General features: G+C 40.6%; 2 long non-coding RNA genes across 4 annotated transcripts; one reads left to right on the top strand and one right to left on the bottom strand.

Annotated features, from left to right (window-relative positions):
* Positions 1 to 340: 340 nt before the first annotated feature.
* Positions 341 to 1,880, bottom strand: LOC119031614. 3 transcript variants are annotated; one of them, XR_005078649.1, is made up of 3 exons: positions 1,558 to 1,880; positions 935 to 1,074; positions 341 to 791 (listed from the first exon to the last, which is right to left on the bottom strand). It is a non-coding gene; the product is annotated as an uncharacterized LOC119031614 (long non-coding RNA). The 3 variants fall into 3 exon arrangements; XR_005078651.1 differs by having other exon boundaries at positions 935 to 1,102; XR_005078650.1 differs by having other exon boundaries at positions 935 to 1,239.
* A 7,636-nt stretch (positions 1,881 to 9,516) lies between these two features.
* LOC119031613 lies at positions 9,517 to 13,519 on the top strand. Its single transcript, XR_005078648.1, has 3 exons — positions 9,517 to 9,736; positions 13,170 to 13,364; positions 13,488 to 13,519. It is a non-coding gene; the product is annotated as an uncharacterized LOC119031613 (long non-coding RNA).
* Positions 13,520 to 26,803: the final 13,284 nt, after the last annotated feature.

A 26,803-nucleotide genomic window follows, 5' to 3' on the forward strand; every position in this document is an offset into this window, starting at 1 on the left:
ATGATACTTCCAGGTTATGTTCAGTAAAATAATCTCCACAGATGAACGCCACTGTTGTGATTGTTGAAGCGTGAATTAAATCTCTAGTAGTTAAAAGCTAATGTCAGATTATAAACAGATGACATCACGGTCACATGACTTAAACAACACCACCAATAAGGGTCTTTCTACACATTTACATGTTTTATAAACTGATCAATGTACAAGTTATAAAGTGAGAGTTGGATCAGTGTGTAACTAAAGTGGCCAGTAAAGACAGACTTGTGAGAAGATGCGTCTCCGTGTTCGCTGCGAGGATGTTTAATGTCCCCGACAACCTCTAAACTTGCACATATTTTAAACCTGTAATAATAACAGACGTTATTTCAGACATTTATCTGAAAACCATTGACTTCAAGATAAACCAGAAGTTTAAAGATGCGTATACGTATTTCTGGGTTGTTAAGACTCATTTCTGCAGCCTCTGGTCCGGTGTGCCCCTTATACCATATTTTGGTGCCGTTTATCATAAATAGAGCGAAATATCATCTAAATTCCTTTTTAATGTGCTCAGGGAACTAAATCGTCTCACTCAACACACGTCAGCCGTTATAACTGTACATTTGTGTCAGAAGGTTAAAGGTGACATTAATTAAGAATTTGCTGACATAACAAATGTACAGAACTGCGTAACGCAGCTCATTTCTCTGATTGTCCGTTGGAGGATCCCGGTGTTGAAGCTCATTTCCATGTCAGCTTTCAGAGGCTGACTTCATCCTGACAGATCAACGTGTTCCTCTCTGTTCTTCTCCCTGAATTTGAGGGACACAAAATAATTATAATCCTTTTTTTTTTTTTAATACTTCAAATCCACTGTGTGCATTTGTTTAGACTGATACCATTTGTCTTTCCTGAACATGTGCTTGTAGTTCTTTGTGTATTTGGTGGTTGTTACCCTTGTGATGATCAGTGGCTGGAGGTCAGCGAGCTTCTTAATTCACAGCTGCGTGGCCCCCGGGGCAGCGAGGAGGATGAAGATGTGGAGGTTCGTAAAACAGAAAGCGATGGCTGGAATAACTGCAGAACACATGTGACCTCAGGGGAGAGGGGAAGAACGGATTTACTGAAAAAGATCGACGGAGGAGCAGAGGAAATATGGGAGGAGAGAGCGAAGGAATGAAAAAAGTGGAGATGAAAGAAGAGCAGATTTGGAGTCCAGCTGTACTCGCTTCATTAATCCAGATGATCTAAACGCACCACCTGAGGACATACAGAGCAGTGTGTGTGTGTGTGTGTGTGTGTGTGTGTGTGTGTGTGTGTGTGTGTGTGTGTGTGTGTGTGATTTGTGTTGTTATGTTCGAGGAATAATCTGTTACATTTTGTGCTCGTACAAGTTAACTGTATTTCCAACACAACTATCAAAATAAATGTTGGCAAAGGATCTAAATTACGCCTCAACTTCTAGTTTAAATCTTCTACATTATATTGAGACGACTCCGCGCTTCTGTTCTGATCAGATTCAGGCACAAAAACCACTTGGTCAGTGTTAGAAAAACATCATGGTTTGGTTTAAAATACCTGTTTTGGTTGCCACAATCAAGGATGGAGACGGTCAAACCTCCTGGGAAAAATATCCGGTTATGTTTGCCACATAAACTGCTGGAAATGTCCACAGGTCTCAAAAAACACCTGCTGTTAATGTGAACAAAACATCTGGAAATATCCAGGTTTCCATTAAAATGTCTAGTGATATGATTCGAGCCTTGCTGGCTGTAACATACGCTGTCATCACCTCCCTCTACACCTCCTGACATAACAGGCGGCTAATGAGCACATAATGTGAATGTGATACGCCACTTTGGTACAAATGTCAACCTCGGACATATCTGTGGCTCGTAGAAACTCTGAGCATTGTATCCCAGTGACAGAAGTAAACTGGCTGCTGGCTGTTGCTTCACACTTAACTTATAGACAGAAAAGTGACACCAAAAGCAAATGAGAGTGTTATTTTCCCTCGGGAGGTGGCGGAGACCAAAAACAGAATCAGAATCAGAATCAGAATCAGAATCAGAATCAGAATCAGAAAAGCTTTATTGCCAAGTACGATGTTACACATACGAGGAATTTGTTGTGGTGATATTGGTGCATGCATCAAATAACTAATAAGTAAAAATATAACAAATTAACAATATAAACTATTTTAAAAAGTAGAAAATATGACTATACAATATAAATATAAATATATATATATAAAACAGAGCAAACGGTAACAGATTACCATTAATCAGAAAGACATGAACTCCAAACGACTGCTTTATGATAAGAGTCAATATTATGTTGATGATATTTGACTGTTTACATCTTGTTTTGCTGCCTCCAAGTGGCCAAAATCGAAATTCAGTATGTAAAAAATAACATTTTCAGAGGCTTGAAAGCATCGCTTATGTGAACACGATGTTAGCAATGTAAAGTTTTCTCTGAGGTGACAGCTGCATGACTGGTGTTGGAGTCGACGTGTCGGGACACTGCAGGGGGTCATCACGAGGAGACGACTCGGAGAAATGTGCTTTTCATCAACGTTGTTTAGTAAAACAGAAACTCAGGACATCCAGCCATCTGACCTAGTTAGAGTGTTTAAATTCAGTTCATCCAGCCCGTTCCTTCACACTTCCTCTTCCCTCCTCCCAGCTATGCTTAGCGTTCCTCATCCATGTTTGTAAACTGCCACAGATCCGAACAGGGATTTAGCGGCCGACAGTTCTCGGTGTGTCACTTCCTTCCTGTCCCCTGCAGATCTATTTCCCTCCGTTTTTTGTTTTTTTTTATTTGCCCAATTATCAGAGGAGGATCGAGAAGCTGGTCGGGCCTAACAGCGCTGCCCAGTGGAGCGTTGGAGCCAGACGGACAGATTGGACACAACGGGAGACAAATGAGCAGGGACTCGTGGGTAATTTGGCGTGATGATATGATTTGATGCAACGTCTGAGACCATTTTTTGAAAAAAAAAAAAAAAGGATTCTCTGTCTTTATCCGTCCTGTAATCGAGGGATGGGCAAATGACAGATGGACGAAAGACTGCTCAGATTAACAGATAGTAGGATGGTTGAACAAAACAACAAGCTGATAGATTTGATAGATTAGTCACTCCGTAGCGGGAAACACAAACCCTGAGGGGTTTCCAAAAATATTTGACCCAGAGTGAAACAAAAACTCAGATTGTTCCAGACTGAATTCTGAGGAGGAATGTGGGAAAACATGAATGAGTAAATAAAAAGTACAGGAGTCTAACTGAAGTAGGCACGCTGTCACAAGAATGTGTGAGAGTGTGTTTATTCAAAAGGAGTGAACGTTGTGTTGTGATTATTCATTCTGCCTTCAGGGGGTCGTAATCGCTCCGAGATATTATTTTTTTAAACAGAGGCCAAAAGAGATAAATTCTGTTGATTAAAGGCGTCACTCTGCGTTTATTCATCTGTTTCCTCTGCGTGCACTTATGGAGGTGGCGTTGTTCTGTTTGTATTTCAATTGTTCCTCGATTTTACTCCCAGAGTTCATTCAGCGAGTCCTCGACTGAAACGGGTGTCATGTAGTGGCAGCGATGGAATGCAACTGGTGTTCAACGTAGATGAAATGTTAAGTAAATATTAATCAAACATCTGTTATATAAAATAAAGAAAAGTGAGAAAGAATGTCATGGAAATCAGTGAGTTTCTGTTAGTAGATGCAAACGTAGTCCATATAAAAATTACCAGTCAAAGACAGAAAATCTCAAGTTAAGGTGACTTCAGTATTTTTGATCATAACAATTCTTAACAGCTAGTACAGTTTACTTTAGAATAACCAGATGAACACAACTTATATTATTATTGTAGCGTAAATTAAATGTTACAAACAGACAACATCACGGTCACATAACATAAACGTCAGCGCCACTAAGAGTCACAATTACTAAACATGTTTTCTTTAAAAGTTGTAAAGTTAGAGTTTGAATAGTTTTTAACTAAAGACAGAACAGTGAGTGGATGATTCTCCGTGTTGGCTGTGAGGACGTTTAAAGTCCCCGACACCCTCTGTACTCTTATTTAGACGCTTATTAGAATCCGTCGTTTTTAACATACCAAAGAGCTTGATGTATTTTGTGTCGTAGAACAAAAGGTGTAAGTGTTTAATTCTGACATTTAAATGAAAACCAATTTAAAAAGCTCAGACGAGGGAACCAGATGTGCAATAATGCAAACTGATTTCCTTGTTTTTAGGACTCACTACTGCGACACTCTCTGAGGACTCTTTAGTTTCACCCAGGGATTCAAATTTTAAGCAATTTATTCTCATCAAACCCCCAAAACTCATTCTTTATGTTCCTCCAGGTTGTCGAGCTGTTTTCTGATTAACATCCCTGCTGTCACCAAAAGCTCCCAGCGACTCAAAAACATACGGCTCTGTGCAAATCAAGGCAGGAAGTTGTGGTTATTTTTCAGGCCAAAGCTTTGAAATGATTCATGGTTTATTCTGTTTGTGAGGTTCTGCTGGCAAACTCTCTGTTCTGCTTTGCCAGAACAGCCTGATGTTCTTTTTTGCTTTTTTGTTTTTTATTTTAACACATTAAGCCAACAAGCCAGCGGCATTATAACACGAAGCCTTTGGCACGACTGTTCATAAATATTCTGGATACATAAACGTGGTTCTGGACTGTGTTGTTGTTAGAAATGTTTCCCACAGTGCTGCAGGAAAAAAAACCTACTTATGATGCTGAACTCGGACGATGAGCGTAACACCTGCCTCGCATTTATTGTCATTGTGAGCATGTTAGCATGCTGATTTAAGCATTTAGCCTAAAGCACCACTGCCTCAGTACTTCAATCAAGTATTTGTAGAGGAAATGTTGTGTAGAAGTTCTTATTTTTTTTCGGTTGATGTGAAAAAACCAAATCATGGATGAATGTATGCAGCTCACATGCGCAAAGGCTAATTTCGTTGTGACATTTTCATGAGGGAATATTTCCGGAAATCAACAGCTGTCTCAGAACTTTGTGTGACTGACGCGATGTCCGGATGAAGTCTTCCTGCAGTTACCCGTCGTCGCCATGCATGGTCGCCGACGAGCGAACGTTTCCCGCAGCTGATGTGATACGACTCTCCGCTGTAACTTCCGTTTGATTTTCCTTCACTTACTTCAAAGCCAAAAGTCCTTTTTTACAAGAGAGAAGGAGAAACCACCTGCAGGGCTGTCTCACCCTGAAAAGTGTGTGTGTTCATGAATGTGTCAGAAAAGGAAGTGCGTGAGAGTGTATAAATTCATGTTAGTGTGAGTTAGAGACATTAAGTGTGTGTATGTGTGTGTGTGTGTGTGTGTGTGTGTGTGTGTGTGTGTGTGTGTGTGTGTGTGTGTGTGGAAGCTCTCGCTCCTCATCTCTGACATTTCCAGGTCAGTCAGTTATAAAATGGCTTCTCTTCCTCCCGCCCCCTCTCTTCCTCTTTTACCCTCTCCTTCCTCCCCCTCCGCTCTTCTGTTTTTACCTCTCACCATCTCTCAGCGGCAGGGAGGGGGAGAGAAAGAGGGAGAGAGAGGTGGATGAAAAAAAACAAGATAAAGAGGCAGAAGAAGGAATAGAGACAGGAGGGGGAGAGTTTTCTGCAGACGTGTCATCAGAGGAAGTCTGGTGTCTCATCTTCACCTCAGAACTAATTCCACTTAATTTCTTTTACTTCACTTAGTTTGAAAATTAGTGATAATATGGAAGATTTCAGCATTAAAACGTATTAAAACAACAAGACCTCTGTTCTATATTTTATTGATTTGCATACTTACGCTATCCGGAGTATTTCCAATCTTCCATCCAGAGAAATCTGCAGTTTTATTCAAGGTAACGACGTGTTTCATTTGATCAGAGAGAATCAGAGAGAGAGGAAGGAGGTCGGCGTACGAGACTAACACTAAAATATGAATAAACTTGAAACATCGCCTCATCTTTGAACATTTCTGTTTCAGTCACATCAAAAAGATTTTGGTTGTTTAACAATGACGACACCAACTCCCATGATCCCACACTACTTGTTTTTTTGATTGACAGAGTGACAGAAATGGCACGCTGCACGTTTAAGTCTTAGAGTATTTTTTTTAAAAATATATTTTAGTTGATTTTTTTCAAAACAGAACACAAACCATGCAGTCAAACGTTTACAACAATAAAAAAACAAAAATACAGAAAAACAAATCAACAGACAATGAAAACAATTAAGGATGTAACAATTAAAACACAATACTATGAGTAAGGAAAAAAGAGTGAGCTCAAACTATAAAATGAGATGTTTAAAACTCTAAGAGAATAACTTGTAGCACAGAGCTATTTCAAAAAGGTACATTACACCACTTAACACTCATTTGATGCTTTAGCCTGAAGTGTCTCAAGTCCAATGAAGTCACTACTTAAACTATAGAGAGCCGAAGTCACGGCCCTCCCCGTTTGCCCCATGGGACCTTATTACAAATGATTTATTGATCCCGGTTAGAATAGTGTCATGAATCACACTGTTTGTCAATTTAAAAGGTAATTTTTCAAGCCTATAAAAATACCAGTTGTTTCCAGATTTAAATGGAATGCAGAAAAACAGGCATCAATTCCTCGGACGTGTGCGCTTATCTTTTGGATTTTTTTGTCGGTAGTTTGGTGGCTAGTGTTGTTATCGCCAAACTGACCTCCCAGCTCATCTTGTTCTGTTCACTTTAAAACAAACTAAACATTGACTAAACCCATCATTGACTGTCAACACATTCAGGGAAACTGGCTGACGATCACTGTCATTGTTGCATCAACAGAATATTCAAAAACAGACAAAGCTGCTGCTGTTTTTTGTGGATTTTGAACAGTGAGTGAAAACACAACATACAGCCGAGATCTTTACATTACGCACACACACATTTCTATTGAGGGAAAGACAGAAAGAGTGTGTGTCAGGGAAACCAGCTGGAGGAGGGGGAATACACAATTTGTTGTGCTTCGAGCTGAGATGCTGAAATCAGCGAAAACATTTTGCATCAGAAGATTTTTGCTCCCATTTACGGCTGCTTTCACTGCACATTCCCCCTGAAACAGCTGAGAGGGACGCAGGCGAGAGCGGGGCAGCTGTAATTGGTTTGCTTCACCTGCTGACACACACACACACACACACACACACACACACACACACACACACACACACACACACACACACACAGGTGACAGGTAAACAAAGCTGTCATGATGATGGGGGGAGCCTGTTTAAGCAGCAGAGTCAAACACTCAGAGCTGTTTTGAGACTCCGGAGGGGTGAAGGTGACGAAACATTCAGCCACGCTGCATTTCAGCTCAATAACAGGAGGCTGTTTGTAATACTGTCTTTGTTTCAACCCTCACAAGTTTCAGGAGGTGACCTTTAACGGCAACCAAGGTGGTCATTTTTTATTTTTTTTTGTTTAAGGAGACTTGGAGATATTTCCCTCCGTTATCGTGGGAACTGAAACAGGTATTTAAGCTAAACCATGATGTTTTCCTAAACCTAACCAGTAGAGACATTCACTTTCAACGTATCTGTGGTTTTGCAGGAAGGTGCTTAGTTAACATTTATTCTGCAGATTGGGATACAGAAGTCTCTCGCTCACTGGTCTCACACTTCTTTTTAACTCTCTAAAAATGCCTCATTTTCTTTATCTGTGCAGTGACAAACTTCATCACATGAATAAAATGTTACGACAGCTTCTGAAGGCATTCACTACATGACATCATCTCTCTTTCAGCGCTCGTCAGCTCATCTGAGGCCGAAAACAGATCAGACGACACTTGCGGACACAGGAAGTGCATAATGAAGCCCGACACATCTTGAAAGGTTTTTAATAGCCTGAAAGACATTGATCTGTGTGCTAATAAAACAGTCTGCTCATATTGCTCCTGTGAGTCCAATATTCAGCTGCAATAATAAAGCCAGTTTCACAGGGATGTAGGGGGATCTTATTTTCTAATTCAACCCTGTTTAAGATCACGTCCTGCTTACTGTACATGTATGTCTCATTGATTTAATGGTTTAATTATGATCTTAATAACAGGGCTCTGAGAGCAGCTGGCGTCATTAGTCGTGCCCAAATGAACCGGCCTCTTACAACACATGACCTTTCCAAGAACAGCAAAAAACAAATGCTTCCACTTTCCAGAGTTGAAACTCATTTTCTTAGATTAAATAACCAACATTTTGAAACTGGATTTATAAAGATGAGTCTGATTATCGTTCACATTTTGGGCCACAAGAATTTTCTTTCCTCCAGCTGCGTTTGAAGCCATCGTTAAAAATTGAACAGACGCTGAAACTCTTACTCACAGTTTGCCACCTGCACTCGCCCCTCCGACCACGTCCAAACCCCACAGTGTCTGATCCAGAGCCCCGAGGAACCAATCAGCTTGCGCTTGTTAGCAGCTCACATGTCAGCGGCGCTGGGCTAAAACGAACAGAATCCTTCATATGAAGATCTTTGTTTGACGTCTTCAGCCGTTATTCAGTGTTGTGAAATGCTGGACAAACACTCATTACATACAATTTGTTCAGCACTGTTAACTGTCATTGGATTTATTCGACCCAGCATCTTGCTTTAGAGGCTTTCTGGGCACACTGAAGCGGTAGAAGACCCCTGGGTAGATACAGAGCACCCTGGAGGGATTATATTTCTCATCTGGCCTAGGATTGGTGCTGGAAAACGTTGCTGAGGAGAGATATCAGGACTACTTTGTGAAACCCACTGCCACAGTGACACCACCCCTGGATAAATGGCAGAAAATGGATAGATTGATAATGGCATTTATGGATTTAAAGAGAGAGTGAGGGGGGAGCAACAAAAGTCCTTCACCAACAGGACATCATTCTGTTCTGTTGACACGACAGTAAAACACAGAGTAGATTTAAACCTGCTTTACCACACAAAAAACATTCATATTTTTCTATTGTGTACTGCAAGTTAATATTTCATCATCAGAGGAAGTCCCAGCGGCTCCGTGAATCTTTAAACACAACGTTCATAATTCATATCGCTGATCAATAAACCATAACAGCTTTATATGGATCAAATCAGCCGTTTATTCACAGCGGAGCCGGGAAATCAGGAGTGATAGGAAGGCGACTGACCACACACACACACACATGAACACACACGCAGACATGCTGACTTGTACAGAATCACACAATAGCATGGATGTGTGTTTGTGCTTGAATAGTTTATATGCGGAGCATGGGTAAAAACTGGCACAATGTTATTAGCAGTAAAGTTACAAACACACACACACACACACACACACACATTAATGCACATACATGTGTGCAGTTGAATGATTTTAATCCACATTAATCACGAGAAAGTGAACACACACTTTACAAAAACACTCATAAATAAATCTCCCATACTGTACCAGTGTGCGAATACACACAGGTGAAAAAACAAACACACACCCCTCCCACCACACACGCACACACAGTGCACACACACACACACACACACACTCCCAGCAGTGTCTGTGATGTTTTGTGTGTGTTTAAGCAGCTGTGTATTTCGTCCTGCATTATAGATGACTGACGCAGCGCACATATCATATCTGAACCTCAACACTCAAAATTCCTGCTGATTCCCGTGTTTCCTCCTGCACCACGAAAAAATATGTTCACAACCTCCTCGGTTCTGTCTCAGGAAGACTCCCGCATGGTTTTGTACAGTAAATTCTGAAAGGTTGAGCTCTTGCATGTAAGATTGTGACTTTTAAGATGTGATTTTTTTCTTCAATCCTGTAAATACATTGCCTCAGCCTGACTGTATTTTATCTTAAATTCTATGAGAGATTTTTAAAAAAAGTTTACAAAGATTTCTAATGAGGATGAATCTTGAATTTGCAATCAAAAATATTCTATATAACATATTTCCAGCCTTGGGTGCAAAAATCATGCTCATTCACTTCCAAGCCCCCAGGAGTCAGGCTTGAAGCTTTGGGCTAACAGCCCCTTAGCTTTGGGCTAACAGCCCCTTAGCTATGGCGTAAAGTCTCCCTTAGCTTTGGGCAATAGCACTCCTAGCTTTAGGGTAACAGCTCCCTATGCTTTGGACTAACAGCTCCCTATGCTTTGGACTAACAGCTCCCTTAGCTATGGGGTAATGGCTCCCTTAGCTTTGGCTAACAGCTCCTTTAGCTTCGGCTAACAGCTCCCTTAGCTTTGGACTAATAGCTCCCTTAGCTATGGGGTAATGGCTCCCTTAGCTTTGGCTAACAGCTCCTTTAGCTTCAGCTAACAGCTCCTTTAGCTTTGGCTAACAGCTCCCTTAGCTTTGGCCTAACAGCTCCCTTAGCTTTGGGCTAATAGTTCCCTTAGCTTTGAACTAACAGCTTCCTTAGCTTTGAGCTAAAACCTCCTTTAGCTTTGGCTAACAGCTCCCTTATCCTAAGGGTTACAGCTCCCTTAGCTTTGGCCTAACTGCTTCCTTAGCTTTGGGCTAAGATCTCCCTTAGCTTTGAGCTGAAACCTCCCTTAATTTTGGCCCTGCTGGAAAAACCAGGATAGACCAGCACCAAAACACAATATATGCTGGTCTTGCTGGTGACTGGTGACTGGTCTATCCTGCTTTGGGCTAAGTGCAGTGTGAGGATGTCCTAAAATGTCTACCAAATAACAATATAACAACATGACCTTTCCAACATGTTCATCCAATATCAGATTTGTGGCCCCAGCGGTGGTAAAGAACGAAAGTGAAGTTGTCTCTGATTGAATTGAATTGAATTTTCTGGTGTGTGAGGAACATTTGAGCCTCGCTGGGACTATAAACTATATTGAGTCCACAGATTTATCTCTTGTTTACTGGAGTTATTGTACGTAACCTTTTGTTTTCTGTGATACAAGAAGCTGCTTTTGTGCTTCAAAGGTGTGAAAATGTTGTTTACTTCAGTCGTTGGAGTCGACTTCTGATTCTCTGCTGCTGCCGCTGTTGTAGCAAAGTTTAAAGTAGGCCAGCTAAAGGCAGAACAAAGCACACAGAACGCCTGGGTAACTTTTCCTTTAAAAATACATGAGGCAGCGCCTGCCACTCCCCACCTATCAAACATTAAGGAGCAATGGAAAAGATGTTTAACAGACACACACACACACACACACACACACACACACGGTCACACACTCATAAGCACCTGAAAAACACACTTCTGTAAATATGTAAAATATGTTTCATTTATAGTTAATACATGTTTGTACAAATATACAGAGCTAAAGCTCAACAGTCCTTTAAAGTCTGAAGTCGTTGTTCCTGGCTGTCAGCTGCCTAATCACCCTTAAAGAGTCTTAACGAGTCCATTAGGAATTGATGTCAGATCACACTGTACTTCAGGGCTAATTAGCTGCAGTTGTCAGCAACTGGTGTTTATTCTTTTTAGGTAACACAGAGGTGTTTTAGGGCACACTTTACACTAAAACAATTTAAAAAATGGATGCGATGCGTTAAAATCAGAATTTTAAAGATCAGTGTCTCTGGAAGAAGTAAGTTTTTTGTGTTACTTTTAGTGTAAAATGTCCTGAAAGACACAGGTAAATAAAAATTGTGTTTAACAAGGTTTCATAAGATGTGTAGTCTCTGCCTCTGGTATGGCAACCTTAAAATGCAAGATTTTTGAACTAAGGAAGAAGTGAATCAGGATTACTGTTTACAATAATTGTGAATGTTTAATGACACCAAGGAGTAATAATATTTTTTTTTTTAAAAGTGTTGCCTGTTTTTCTTTTTCAACTAAGTGGACATTTATATATATATATTTTTTCTATAAAAACAGCCCTGGTACAACTACAAAATCACTGTCTAGAAGGTTTAATGATATCATGCTGTATTTTGGGCTAGTTTTCTGCCTTATATTTATGTTACCATGTCTTTACATGGTACAAATGACACAAAAAACATCTAATGATTACAAAAGGAGGCATCACAATGCTTGAAAAGCATGAATCAGACCTTTGACGATCAAAGAAAAACTTTGTGCGTTATATTCCACGCCGAATTTAACAGAAGACAAAAACAATTAAAAAGAAGTTATAAACAAAGTTTTGTATAATGTGTAGTCTCTGCTCCTGGTATGTCGACATTAAATTGCAAGATTTCTTAACAAAGTTTTGTGCATTTCTATTCTGAATCAGGATTATTATTTCATGAGACAAAACATGCTTAATAATGATGCTTTTAGACCTTTTGAATCACCTTATTACAAATATCAAGTTAAATCAGTTAAAATAGACCCTGGTTTGTAAGAACCAACCAAGAAATCAATGTTTTTAAGAAACAAAAATGTCATTTTGTAATTTACGAGTTTATGAAAACCTCAGTAATTATGTCCGGGCTTTCAGCAGGGATTCAGCCTGACGGAGCCTGTTGCATGTCATGAAGCTAACATGATCCCTGCTGTCTCACTGAAACATTCCCCTCAGGCAACATGAGACTTAAAGCTCAGGAGAAATTCACAGTCATATGGTCTAAGTGCTGCTCCTCAGGCAGAGGGCGGAAGTTTCTGCAGCGAGAGCGCTGAGGTTGAGCCGACATAAGTTCGGCAGGAAGTGGATTTTCATGTAAACCACATGATGTATCAGTACAAGAGAGGACTCCTTCGCAGTGGTTGCAGAGCAGTTTGTGAATCTGGTTTGACGGCAGTAGAACTGTGGTTAACAGACTAAACAGCACTCAGGAAACCACTTGCTTTGAGGTCCTGCTTCATGTATTCACCCCTGTTTTAAGTGCTCTGTCATGCATTTATCCCGCTGCTGTCTGGCAGAAGTAGTGGGGAACATTCTTACTTAATGAATGAATAATGAATGAATTATATTTTATTACAGACTTTGTGAGCTGACCCTTTTCTTCTAACCTCACACAGCAGAAAACAACAAAGCTTACTTTTTTTTAATCTCTTTTTTTTCCTGAGGAATCTGCCAAAATGCATTAGGAAAACAGTTCTCTCTGTGGGGGCTGAAAGATTTTTGTTATTTTAGTTTTTTCTACATGGATTTTAACTCTGTTAGCAGCCGGATGCTCTGGATGGCATCCTGCTTGGTCGACTGACAAACATGGAACTCAAAAAGCTGATGCCTCCTGACTTCCAAGAGTCGTCCAAATCACTTTTTGCTGTTCTCTGTTTTGTTGGTTTCCAAAAACTCAGCTGGTGTTGGACTAGGCCAAATTGAGCTGAGCTGTGCTGGCAATGGACCTGCTCCAAGCGCCGCCCCGCCTCCAAGCGAGCCGTGGTGACGTCTCGGGACTTTGGCCAACCCACAGCGAACACCTGTCTCCCCCTCAAACCGTTACAGAGCTCACGTCTGTGCAGGACACCTGAGAAGAAAGATGCTTTTAAAAAGTCAGCAATACTTTTGTAGCTTCTAGCTGAATTTCTTTAGATTATCTCGTCTTGTCGTGTTTTGTTTTTTCAAACATCTGCTGTGTTTTACTGTTTCATCGTGTTCACTTTCAGCTGTTTCAGGAGTCGTGTTTCGTGACTGCTGCTGAAAACACGTTTCCTGTGATGCTGCTTCATCATAAAAGCTTTAAAATGACAAAATAATGGGGGGGGGCTTTTATTGTGAAGAACTTAAACGTGTTTTTAATTAAATTTGCAGAGTCACTTTGTTAGCGGAGATACTTCAGTAGCAATGCCGGGATTGAGATGAGCATATCAGTGGGTTAAACATGCACCTTCAAGCAGGTAGACTAGTTGTGGTGGAAATGCTAATTGCTGCTCTGCCACGTCAAACCGAGTAGAGCAGTGTTTTTATTCTCACCGGCTGATAACAATCTGAACAAATGGAAAGGGCGGAGTAAAACAGCAGGTCAGTGAACACACCTGACTCAGGTGAACAGGTAAACAGGTGAACAGAGCGGCGGTCATGGTTACCACGAGGGTATCCTGTCGGTGTCGGCAGGTTTTATGTTGGGTTTCAGCTGGTGTGTGGAGAGAAAGAGAGACGCTGCTGCATCACTCCGTCAGATGGAAATGAAAATAAAAGATCAGCCTGAGGACACTGCTGTCATGCGGTTTGTGTCTGTGTGTGTGTGTGTGTGTGTGTGTGTGTTTGTGTGAGTGTTATGAAGCTGTCAGTGTACATCAGGTGTGTGTTGGCAGTGTCACAGTGATCATTAGGGGCGCAGGGTGTGTATGCGTGTGTGTTTACTGTCAGCAGTGATGTATTGACAGCTGTGAGGATTTGATTACACCGAGGAGCCGTGAGGAAGAAAAAGAAAAAAACAATATCAACATCTCAATTAACTCCTCGTCTCACTTTTCCCCTTACCTTCTTCTTTCTTGTGAAGTGGAGGAGACACAGTTAAAGGGCTTCCTGTAAATGTTGATGAATCACCACACTGTTTGTGTTTTAGCGGCGTCATTACGAGGTAGACTTGATTCAAGCTCAACTTTTTTCTGCACTGACTGACAGTAATGTAGAGATATCATTTTACCATATCATTTCTTTTTCCTTCTGCCCCTTTTTTCACTTTTCCCATCCTCCTTTCTCTTTCTCTTTTTTGCCTCTCCCTCATAAGTTTAAATGACAAAACTGCTAATGAGCTAAAATTCACAGTTTTGAATATGACTGCCGATGTGAACAATGATCTGATGGTCTGAGTGCCTCTGCTGGCTTTTAAGTGTAAACTGGCTGAAGAAAAACGTTTTGTGGCAAGAAACTGAGTGGAGGAGAAAGTCTGTGTCTGCATGTGTGTGTGTGTGTGTGTGTGTGTGTGTGTGTGTGTGTGTGTGAGACAGAAAGAGAAAGTCTGCAGACAGCTGGAGACAGTAGAACAGAAGACTATACTGGAGACAACTCACAGCTACAGATAATTATACACAGCTTGCACCACGCAAATACACACACACACACACACACACACACACACACACACACACACACACACACACACACACACACACACAAACACACACACATACTTAGGACAGAGTGCATACTATAGCCCCCTGTAACCAATGTAACCATGACAACTAAATGTCAAACCCCCAAACTAAACTGAATGCTAAACTCGCGGAGGGCCGGACAAAATGTCTTCAGTCACATTGTTGGTTTTAAACCTTGTGATCCGCACTATGTAGCACACACACACGCACACACACTACTCCTGTAATTATTGGTGAGTGTTCAGTTGTTTTTTTTTTCTCCTGTGTAGCAGCTGCTGACAGGGACGTTTGGACACCTGGCTGTACGTACACACACACACACACACACACACACACACACACACACACACACACACACACACACACACACACACACACTGTGTTGTTCTCCTTTCTGCAAATAAAAAGAAGTTCCCCACGTTCAGATCAGAGAAACAGGATTCATGTTGTGTTCATTGCAGAATATCTGGTCCTGGCACCGCTTCATGTCTCGCCTCTGTTCCACTCGCCTCTGGTGGCAGAGGAACTTGTCTTTATCTTCAGTGAAATCAGTTATAGTAATGTATAAGCAAAGGTAAATGTTGTCAATATGCTGAATGGCCGTTTTCATAATGTCATATATTACATTATTGAATTAGTTACTGATGTATTAATGATGAAAAATCAGTGTTGATTACTTGGGATTCCTTAATTGCAAAGCAAACTACAAAGTAATAAGCAACTTATTTCTGTGCAATATTTACAAGTACCTCAAAACTGTACTGAACAACAGTAGCTGAACAAATATTATGACTTCCCATCAATTCCTCCATAACTCAACATAGTGTAAAGTGATTTCCCACCAGTCCAATATGAAGATGCAGAGCAGCAATATGGAAAATCTGCATGCGATTTTTCCACATAACAACTACGCACATGGGATGTGGTGTGAATTATCATTTTTGAAATGCAAATCAACATAGTTTGAACCTGTGAGGCCCAAACTGACAGTGGATCAGCTGAAACACAGGATTTCATCGGTTAGTGGAAATCTGCTGACACTGAGTTTCAGTTTAGTACTATCGAATAAAAAATTATCTTGACATAAACACACACAACATACTGCTGAGAAAATATTTCACCCTCCGTCCTTGTGCGATACAAGTATCAATACACAAGCACTAAATATAGATATTTTAAATATTTGATATCATTTTTTTAATTTTTAGATAAGGCTCTCTAAACAGATTTCCCTGCCAATTTGACTCCCCAGTGTCACCACTTCATGGCTCCTCACAATATGCAAGAACTGTCTGATAAATGCAAAATACACAGGCAACACTATGAACATGCAAAGCCACCCGAGTCCATCGCTGGATTTATTTACAAGAACTTCTGCTCGTACAGTGTGGCCGAAAATGAACATTTGATACACTGGAACCATGGTTATAATACCGAGCAGAAAATATTTAACCAAAAAAGATATTCCAGGTCTTTATGATGAGACGAGAGGAAAAGTGGAGGATGCACTCCAGCCTGCAGAGAGAAAAGACTCGGACCTACAGTATAACCAATGAATTATTGAGAATTATTATATTTTAATGGAGCGTTACTGTATTAACTAGGAACACTTTTCCAGCCTTTACAGTTGCAGTTCAGCAGGTCAAAGGAAACCCACAGACCAGGTGCATGCGCTGTAAATCATCTCAGGTGAAGCAACGTAGCCAATCAAATCAGTGCATTCGGGCAAGCAGGGTCAGAGACATCTGTAGGAGGGAATCAACGAAAACAGTTCTCTTTTAATAGAGAATGGACTCGGTAACACGTTGATTCTTCTCACAAGCAGTTTGTCTCCTAAGATCTGACACCGTGCCGAAGCACAAGAATTTGAGCAAACGTACCCCCTCAAATCTGATTTAAGGGCACCAAAAACCAAGGCAGCTTTATCCACTGTGAACATTATCCAAACAAAATATCGTTCCAGGCTCACATCGAGCACCTACACACTGATGAGGATGGCCAGACACCTTTACAAAAACCTGGCAGGAAAAATCTGAAGCTCACTTCTCTCACTGAACAAGAGAAGGTGGGCGCACAAGAGGGAAAGAAACACTGCCCAGTTGTTAAGAGATTGTTTTAATACAGTTGATTGAGAATGTTAAGAAGTACTTATTTACAGTCCCTTCAGTTCAATATAGAGTCTGACAATACTGCTGAAATATATTTGAAATATTGAAAAAATATGGAATAGTACTTGAGTCTACTTCAGTAGAGGCGGCTGTATATGGCACTGAATCTTTGAATTTTCACTGAACACCCCTGATGTACTCTATATACGTGTGTGTGTGTGTGTGTGTGTGTGTGTGTGTGTGTGTGGCCTCCTGCCATCGTCATCTTTGATGCCTGTTGCCATGGTTACGCCCCCCCTTTTGTGTATAGATATCCCAAGTTTTTTCCTCCCAGCTCGACACTTTCTGTGACCTGAGAGAGAGAGAGAGAGAGAGAGAGAGAGAGAGAGAGAGAGAGAGAGAGAGAGAGAGAGAGAGAGAGAGAAAGAAAGAGAGAGAGAGAGAGAGAGAGAGAGAGAGAGAGAGAGAGAGAGAGAGAGAGAGAGAGAGAGAGAGAGAGAGATATCACTGTAATCACACGTCCCTTCAGACCTGACTGAGCTGATCTGAGGCCTGCAGGTGTGTGAAGGAGCCACGCTGACCATCAGTGGAAAACACACACGCTCGACATGTTCGCCGGAGATTAAATTTTTTTATTTTCTGTTGTGTGTAATGTGGTTCATAAAAAGGCTCCCTGAAAACTTGATTTTAATTCTTCAGTATTTCTGTGTGGCAGTAAATATTCCGCCCACTTTCCGCAAATATATGCTTAATTACCTGTAGACTGACGGGCGACCTGTCCGGGGAGTGCTCCGCCTCTCGCCCACTGGCAGCTGGGATCGGCTCCAGAACCAGTCGAGGAATACATGGTGTATTTTTTATTAATTTATTTATTTTTATCCCTTCAACTACCAGCCAGATCACTGTGGAATTTGTTGTGAATATTTTTGCTCCCCAGACTGATTTTGATGACCCTACAGCACGTTTCACTTTAGCCTCCAGCCTCCAGCAGATGTTCACAAGACTTTAAGGACCATAAAACAGTTTTACAGCACAGTCTCCTCTGCAGACGTTTTGCTGAGTTCATGTGCCGATGGGAAGGTCCGACACCCAGGACTTTAAATAGAAACCTGACATTGGGTCGGCTCCACTCTGACTCTCTGTGAATGTGGCTGGATAAAAGATAGATGGTGTCCATCATCAAGGAGATGGCCCATTTCAACCAACACCAACACTGGATGCTGCGAGTAGCTTTAGGTTCTTCAACTGCAGTGAGAATTCTTCTGCATCTTCCTCAGTCTTGTTTTCTTTTAAACCAGAAGACAATCTTTTCCTGACTTTACCCAAGAAGTTTCAGTTGCTTTAATTTGCTGTTGGTGTGACTTTGTCCTGCGATCTTGGCACGATCACCATGTTGTCCAAAGAGACGCCCAAGTGTTGGTGGTGGTACCACTGCCAAAACGGGGAAATAAAAAGCCATCTTTCTGAGTTCCTTTGAAAAGTTCCTTCGTCCCTGAACTGAAACACATAGAAGAAACTCAAAATCTTACAGTAAACTGAAGTAAAAATGTGCACACAGAAGAACTTGTGAGTGTCTGGTGCAGGAAAGACCACACCAGTTCAGCATAAAAGACGAGGCTGGAAATCAACAGTGGTGAAAGAAGTACTCATAAAAGTGGAGATAGTGTTTTGTTTGAATACTCTGTTGCAAGGAAAGACGAGTCGCTAACTTACAGCTTCAGCAGCAAAAGTCTTGCTTCCTGCCGATGCTACTCACTGCTTCTCCACACCTGAACCTGAACAACCCTTTTAATGTGAAACACGGTGCACCTTGTGCTGTAAAGTTGGACATATTTCAACAAAGCGCTGGAAAATCGCAACAAATATCTGAATAACATTAATTGACAGGTATTTTCATTGACAATGTACTTCAGTATTTGGTACAAAATGCTGACAATAAACAGGGTTAAATAACAAAATAACAAATATGTAATGTAGGAATTGTACAATAAATGACATGTAAAATAGATCTGTGGGAGAAAAAGAGCTTTAAAGTTTTTAAAACAAATCGACCGAATGATCAGGAATTATTCACGGTTACGAGTGAGCGTCAATTAAGTAACTAGTTACTCCAGCTGTCGGATGAATGTAGTGGAGTAAAAATAATGATAAATAAAACCAGAATACTCAGGTAAAGTGCTTCATGAGTGTACATGAGTCCAGTGGCTGAGTAAAAAGCAGCACTAGAAATCAAAGTGAAACTAAAACCATGACGATTGCCACGTTAATGAGCCGCAGAAAGCTGCTGAGGAATGAAAATTAAAACTGAGCCGCTGGAGATGTTATGTGGGCCACATGGAGTATGTGCAGCCTAATCTAATTACACACAAGGAGGTGTGTAGGAGAAAGAGCATTGTATGAGCTGCCTGGAGGAGGAGGTGGGGTGGGGGGAGGCACTTCCTGTCGGCGAGTTTCAGAGGTTTATAGGATGACAAATATAATAAGTCTTCAGGACGCTATTCATGGCTGGACAAAAGGGATCACTGCGTCAACAGCAACAATAACTTCATTTACATAGAATGGATGCGATTCTATACGATCTATTATTAATGACGGATTATTGTTGTGACAGACGGGAGGAAAATATTGTTTCACTGCAAATATCATCTTTGTTAAATTGTTGCATAGATTGATATATAGAGGAAGCTGAGGGGAGCATGGATGGAAAACCATGTCATTTAATAGGCTATTGTGTGTTTTGCTTGTGTTTGCAGATGTGTGTGTGTGTGTGTGTGTGTGTGTGTGTGTGTGTGTGTGTGTGTGTGTGTGTGTGTGTGTGCGTGTGAATTGTTGCTGACATCAGGATGAAAAATGCCTCATTTCCTTTCTCGTTTCCTCCCTCTCCTTGCTCTTTACAGTATCTCCAGTCCATTTCCTCTTCTTCTCCTCTTCAACCAGTAAAGTTAAAGTTGCTTATTCTAAAAGCCTTGAAAGTTACAACCTTGAGTTAATTAAATATGGCTCAGTGACTCTGTAACCTGAGGGCTGTCGTTCTAAATCCCTGGAACAGATTTAAAAACATCATTTTGTTATTATTTACAGTGTTTCTGATTCGAAGCCTGAAATCACTTGTGAATGTACCAAAATTACATAATTTATGCTATTTATAATAATGCTGGATTTGATGGATACTGAAGGATTGTCCCATATCATATTGTATTTTTAGACCAAAATACTGTATTTTTCACAGTGAAATTGTGTCTGGCTACTCTAGAAACACAATTCATTACCACTTCTATGACAACAATGTGATCGCACGACTTCAACATCACCACCATAAAGCTTCTTACTCCACTTGATTATCCACACTTTATGAACTCTACATATTGAAATATAATAGTTTACAAGTGTGTGAGCCTGCGATCCGGTTCAATGTCCTCGACAACATCTGCAGTCTCATTTAGACACTAACTAGCAACCGCCACTTTTAAGACTCATGAAAAGCTTCACAATTCTCATTTAAAACTGTTGTTGCTACAAAGACAAGTGAGATATGATTTATACTGCAGGCTTTCTTTAAAAGGACATGAGCAGAATATAATTGCCAGCAGCACTTGAGTTATAAAACAAAAGTAGGATGAATAAAACAGTGTCGACTCACTGTTGGACTCATATTCCCATAGAACTGGAGGGAAGATGGAAATATTGACTTTTATTGTGAACCCCTGTAACATTTATAAAAGCTTGCCGCTGCTCTGACCACGGAGTCGTGCTCGATGCTCCCTCTCCTCTCTAACCAGTTTAGTGGCAATTTCCTCCCCCTCTCAGTGAAACCATATACAGTATATCAAGTCACAATGATGAAGCAAGCTTGGAAATAATAATGTTTTAACCTACTTATTAAACTTAATTTAATTTCCACGTTATGAAGAAAATAAATTAGAATGTGGAAGCCTGAAGCACCATCTGCAGTCCTTCAAAGGCCTCAGCGAGTGTTCAGATAATGTGACATTCAACCCAGTGAAGTATAATCAGTTTTAAGGCAAATGTTCCAATAAATGATGTGACTCTGCAGCAGTACAAGAATAACTTAACGTCCAGTTTTCAGGTCATTGTGTGATGTGTTCAGTGGTGCTCTGTCTTCTCCTTTATGGCAAGAACGAAGTTAACGACCAGCGGAGAACTGCTAATGAGATAACAAACACACACCGCAGCATTCAACACGTTAAGCAAACTCTGTGGTGAAGAAAAATTATTCTCAATTCTTCTTGTAATGTTAATAACACTGCAGAGAGCAACCCCTTATTTTTTTCCACATACAGCCATGCATGCTGTCAAATTAATAATTAATCAATTAATTAATTGATTATTGCTGTTAACTTTTTGAAATAAGGGCTGCAGATCATCTATCTTAATTTTGTTTCTAATTGTATTTCAGCAAATTAAGGAGCCCAATAATGGTTTAGCACACTAAAAGTGTCCCCTTTTCTATCTATTCAACCACTTGTCAGTCTTCAATCCAGAATCTTTCGAATTGCAAATCGATTCTGAATCGAATTTAACACCAAAGTATTAAAATTAAATTGTAAATTTAACCTAAAGAAACAGAAAGTTGCAACATAAAGAAATGTAAAAATGTGAGTGGGTTGCCAACATTTATTCTGGCGAGTGGGTTGCATGTCCAAGTCTGAACTCAGTGAAGAGAATGTTTCCATCAAGTCTCTTATTTGAGTGTAGTTTCAAAAACTTTTGATATCTTTAATCTTTCCAGTCGGTCCAGCTGGAAGCTTTTCAAATAAAGAGGTCTCCTCACAGATGTTTACCTAATTTCGGATGGAGGAGCCTCTGGCTGATCAGAGTCCAGGATTATGACTCTGTCTGCCTTCAGAAAACAATTTTATTCAATCAAACTATTTTTTTTAAACTTAACTCCATTTATTTACAAAAACACCATGACGAGCAGTTTTCCTTTCCTCGGGTTTGTTTGAAAACTTAAAAAAACGAATAATCTTTGATCTCTGAAGAAAAAAAGAAGAATCCAGGAGAATATCTCACGGGACATGAGCGCATTCAAATATTTTGACACTGAACCAGCCGATGAAACCTACTACATATGCATGAAATCGCCCTTTGGAGCAAATACTATTAGATTTACATTTAAAGCCACTCAAGGGGGAAATTTAAAGGGTGAGTTAAGTTCAGGGAGCGTTGAGGAAGGGGTCCCTCTGTTTGGGTGTGTTGGGGAACTCCCTCGAGGTGAAAGTGCTGGATTTGGCAGCAATTAAGCCGATCCACTCAGGGCTATAAGACCGTGTCTGCGTTAATTCCTCCTTGTAGTCTTTGAATGTAAAAGTTCACCTCAAATCTGCTCCGTGGTGAACAAAAAGTCAAAACTTTAAACCCATTCATTAGCAACAGGGATCCTGTTAGTGTCGAAGGAGCTGCCAGTGAAAAAGGGGAAGATGGAGAGAGGAGGAAGAGGGACAAAGAAGGCTGTGCAATAATGAGGCCAAGTAAGTAAACATGACCTCAGCCAAAATACATCTGCATCATCACTGCCTTATTAAAGCTCGCTTCAGGGAAAATACAAACAAAGGGCACGAAAGGCGAGGAACAAACGGAAAACTCTGGAGAAGAAGAAAGGAAAGGGAAAGAGAGAGGCGTAGTGAGGTGAGCGGACACAGGAGCCACCAAAATGTCCTCTGGCGGCCTAATTTCATCCTCGCCTCGTCTCATTTTAAAGAGGACAGGCGTAGAAAATGTTGTTGAGAATTCTGGGAAGGTGGGCGTCGAGATTTTTTGAGTGTGACTGTGATTGGAGACGAGTCAAAACCAGAGCTCAAGTTAACTTTCAGTAAAAGTTTTGACAAATGGAAAGCCAGGTGTTTGTTCCGCTGATGCTGCTCGCCGATAAAAATATCCTCGTCTGAATTCAACCGATACATCGAGGTGACATCGATGATCCACTTCCTGTGATCACAGTGGGCGTATAGAGCTCCTCTTTCTATAAACGTACACCTGAAATGATCACCGGGAGGTCACGGAAGGCCGTCAGTCTGGTGGATGTGTGAGAAGGGTCAAACCCATACAGACACTGAACGTATATTTTCAGTATCTAAAGAATTTGAGTGTGAGGTGTTCACCGTGCCCTGGCCAGAAACTTTTGTCCACTGTCGTAAACTCAACAGCCAACCTCACCAAGCATTTGAAAGCAAAACATGCAAACATGAAGCTTGTAGCTGAAGATCCCCGATGACATGTCGAGTCCAAGCCCACATACGCAGCTGAAACTTAATTTTCACCAGGTATCTAAACAAAGAGTTGGACAAACTTGTCGCTTTTGTGTTCACCAACATGCCCAAGCTATGCTATTTGGTATTATTGCTTGTATTGTTGTTTTCCTGTCAAGTGCGCGTAAAACGTTATTTTCCATAGAGGGTAACAAAGTAAAGTAAGGGATTACTTTACGTTACGAAGATACTGAATTTTGCAATCTAGCATAAGAAATAGTCTACATGCAGAGATCAGCAAATTCTTTCTTAAAGTTTGATGTAGAATTTTAACACCAACCAACATCTGGCTTTTGTCTTTATTCCCAGGTCAAATTATTCTGTGTAGTTTTGATGGTGCTATGGTTTGAGGCGGCACATTTTGATAATATTCATCAATACTTCCAGTGCTCCCACAGTGGGTGCATGGCTGTGGTAGTTTTCTTTTCTTTGCCCCTTGTATTGCAATTCTACAATTAATTCCAACTATTCATCAGTCCGAGAAGTTACACTATTTGTAAGCGCTATTCGCATGTGACTAGTTTTACCTGCAAACCTTTGGTAATTTGTACCAATTGCCGAGTCATCTGTGATCTCAATCCTTTGAATATCACCACCATGATGAACATGTAATATTGCTCAAAGCATAAAGATGATGAAAATCAACATCTCAGTGATTTTTGAGCTGTCTTTTTTAACACCTTGACATACAACCGACAATTATGAAATTTGATCACAACTCATTTGATGCAGATAAGCAGTCAAAAGCTGGGCTGAAACATTCAAAATGAGAGGGTTAGTTGTTATAATCATACAGCCAGAAAGCATCTGTTACTTGACCTAAATGAGCTGCGTGTGTGTAGCTACACTTGTAACACATGCAGAAAGTCGTCAAAACAATTCTCAGCTATATTATTAATGTGGCTGCTGAGGAACAGACACTCTGCTTCTGTAATGCAGAGCCTTCACATCCATATACGAGGGATAATTTCAGTAAATTTGAGTAAAATACAGATTTTGCTTATCCCGGTTTGTGTGAATCCACAAAACGCGGGTGTTGTGCAGTAATTTATAATTCCCATGAAGTCTTCTGGCACCCGTAACTCTGACTCTGAGGCTGAATATGATCCAATGGTGAACTAACAAAAGAACCAGGAAGAACAGTGTTCGTAAGCCAGTTTATAATTGTATTAAAATGCATATGTTTTGACGATCTGAGCGATCAGTGGTGAGAACATCGGCTGGATATTTACCAAGTCTCTTCTGAATATACTGCAAGTGTTGAGATCCATGAAGAAAGCCTTTTTTTATTGATGACTGACAGGTTAATCCACACTGCCAGCTTTGGTTGAAGCGTTGTATCAGCAGCCATCACTCGTGTTTCTACAAATATACGGCTTTAATCCTCCTCTGACCAAAATTAATTATTAATGCTTAACAAGGTGACAGTGTGCTGTCATCCTGTCTGCTGGCTTTATTTCTGTTATTACAGATTCCAACAACAGTCAATCCACGGCAACAAATATGCAACCCACTCCTTTTTTTCTTGCATGCTTAGAGAAACATAATCTCCCCACACAGCTTCTAAAATCCTACATATCTCCTTCTATTTATATGTTGTCAACCTGCAAACTACAGTCACCCATCGAGCCCATTATGAGCTTTCTGGTTTAAAGAAGTGGATATTAGCTTACGGGGGCGAGGGGGAAATGACTGAAACTATTTCTGTCTATTTGGATATCTGTTACAAGTCAGTCGGGTAAAGACAGTTTGTTCAGCTGCTTTTGTATCAGCCTCTGCTGAACTGTTCTGCTGACAGGACAGTGATGTTCAGACCACAGAATGGACTTAATGAAGATTTAACTAGTGGACGCTTCAGTAGCGCTGAAGAATTGCTGCTTATGTACCGCAAACGGCCTCACTTCTGGTATGAATCGATGTGCATGAATGATTGTGGGCACATCGCACCAGAACACAGACATTTCTTGGTTGGGTGACGAAAATGTCTTTTTGATGCAGCTTTTAAAATTCATACTACCAGTATATTGTTTAAGAAAACCTCCTTAATGACCAGCAGAGCTATCAGAGCTTTTGGAGCTGGAGCAGCTCTCATGCAAGTCCTTCGTGTTAATCTTTCCTGTGTTTAAAAGTTAATGTTTTCCCATCACTTGTTCTGGTTTGTGCGTTTTTCATTTCTCTTTAGTCTTTTCCTTATACTTTCCTTTTCCCTCCTTCTTGTTGCTCGCATTTTGAATGTTTGGACTGTGGACCTTTGACATCAACTTATCGTTAAAGCTCTCTTTTTGTTCTTTTACCTTCCTGCCTCTGTGTGTCTTGTGTTTGTGCCCCTTTTTGATGAACTCGTAGCAGTAAGTTAGATAACATAGGTACATGTTTAATCCAAATGTATTTAAACCCAAACCTAACAGCATTGCAACCATCTCGTGCGTCACTGATAGGCTGACAATCAGCCTTTTGAGTCTTTTAGCTATGTGGATGCGTTGAGTTCGGATGACAACGCATCAGAGTCATAAAGTCTGACTTTCGGCATGATAATCCAACATTTTAGACATTACTTTAGTCTGCATGTGGACAATACTCTTGTGTGGTCATTTCTATATTCAGATGTTTCTCAAACTCTGCAGGTCAAGTCAGTCTAATGAAGAACTGAGATATAAGTCACAGTTCTGACTCAGACTTTGCTGGCTCATTCCCTGCATGTCCTTTGCAAAAAATAAAAACCTGTTAGAGACCCATTTAGGAGTTTAGGTAATTAGGTTTCTCCAGCAGTAATCTGGCTTTGTTAACAAGGTTATTTTTGGTCTCTTAATCTGAAAAATGAAAGCTGATTTCCTGCTTATATGGGCATTTCTAAAATCAGGTCGGTGCCAAAACTGAATGGTAATCAGATTATCAAAGTGCAGCTTCATCAGTGGACCCTCACTCCCAGGATGAATCACAACGTGTTAAACAGAGCGTCTGAGCATACTTTTCATTTGTAAATATCTGTTTAGGTCCTTATTACTGCAAATCCTCCCTTCGTCATCTTTCCTTATCTCTCCGCTTCTTATTCTGGCTTTTTTTCATTTCATTTCGTCGTCATCCAATGTAGGTTAACAGTGAGGCTGACAGCCGTGAAAGGATTTTTAACATTTTCCACTGCGGTGTCCTCACAGATGACAGCTGTTATTACCCGGTGAACAATAATGCAACAGTCAGCGCTCCTGAACGCTGCCTAATATAGCTGCTGTTTCACTGTCGCTTCTACAGGAGGAGGAGGAAGAGGAGAGGAAAGTCGAAGAGGAGAGGAGGATACGAAGTGACAGGAGGCAGCAGGAAATATTATAATAGAAGAAAAGAGCAGGAAGCAGGAAGGAGATGAGTGATGAGATGAGTTTGCGCCCTGGTGGCTTAATTGGATTAAGATTAAATCATTAATGTTAACAGGAGGATAATCCCCTGTATGTGTCGACATAAATAGCTGCCTGCAACACCAAAACTATGAAGTTCATCTGGACATTTATCGAGAAATATT

The sequence above is a fragment of the Acanthopagrus latus genome, chromosome 13, assembly GCF_904848185.1.
Source record: "Acanthopagrus latus isolate v.2019 chromosome 13, fAcaLat1.1, whole genome shotgun sequence".
In the NCBI taxonomy this organism is placed as follows: domain Eukaryota; kingdom Metazoa; phylum Chordata; class Actinopteri; order Spariformes; family Sparidae; genus Acanthopagrus; species Acanthopagrus latus.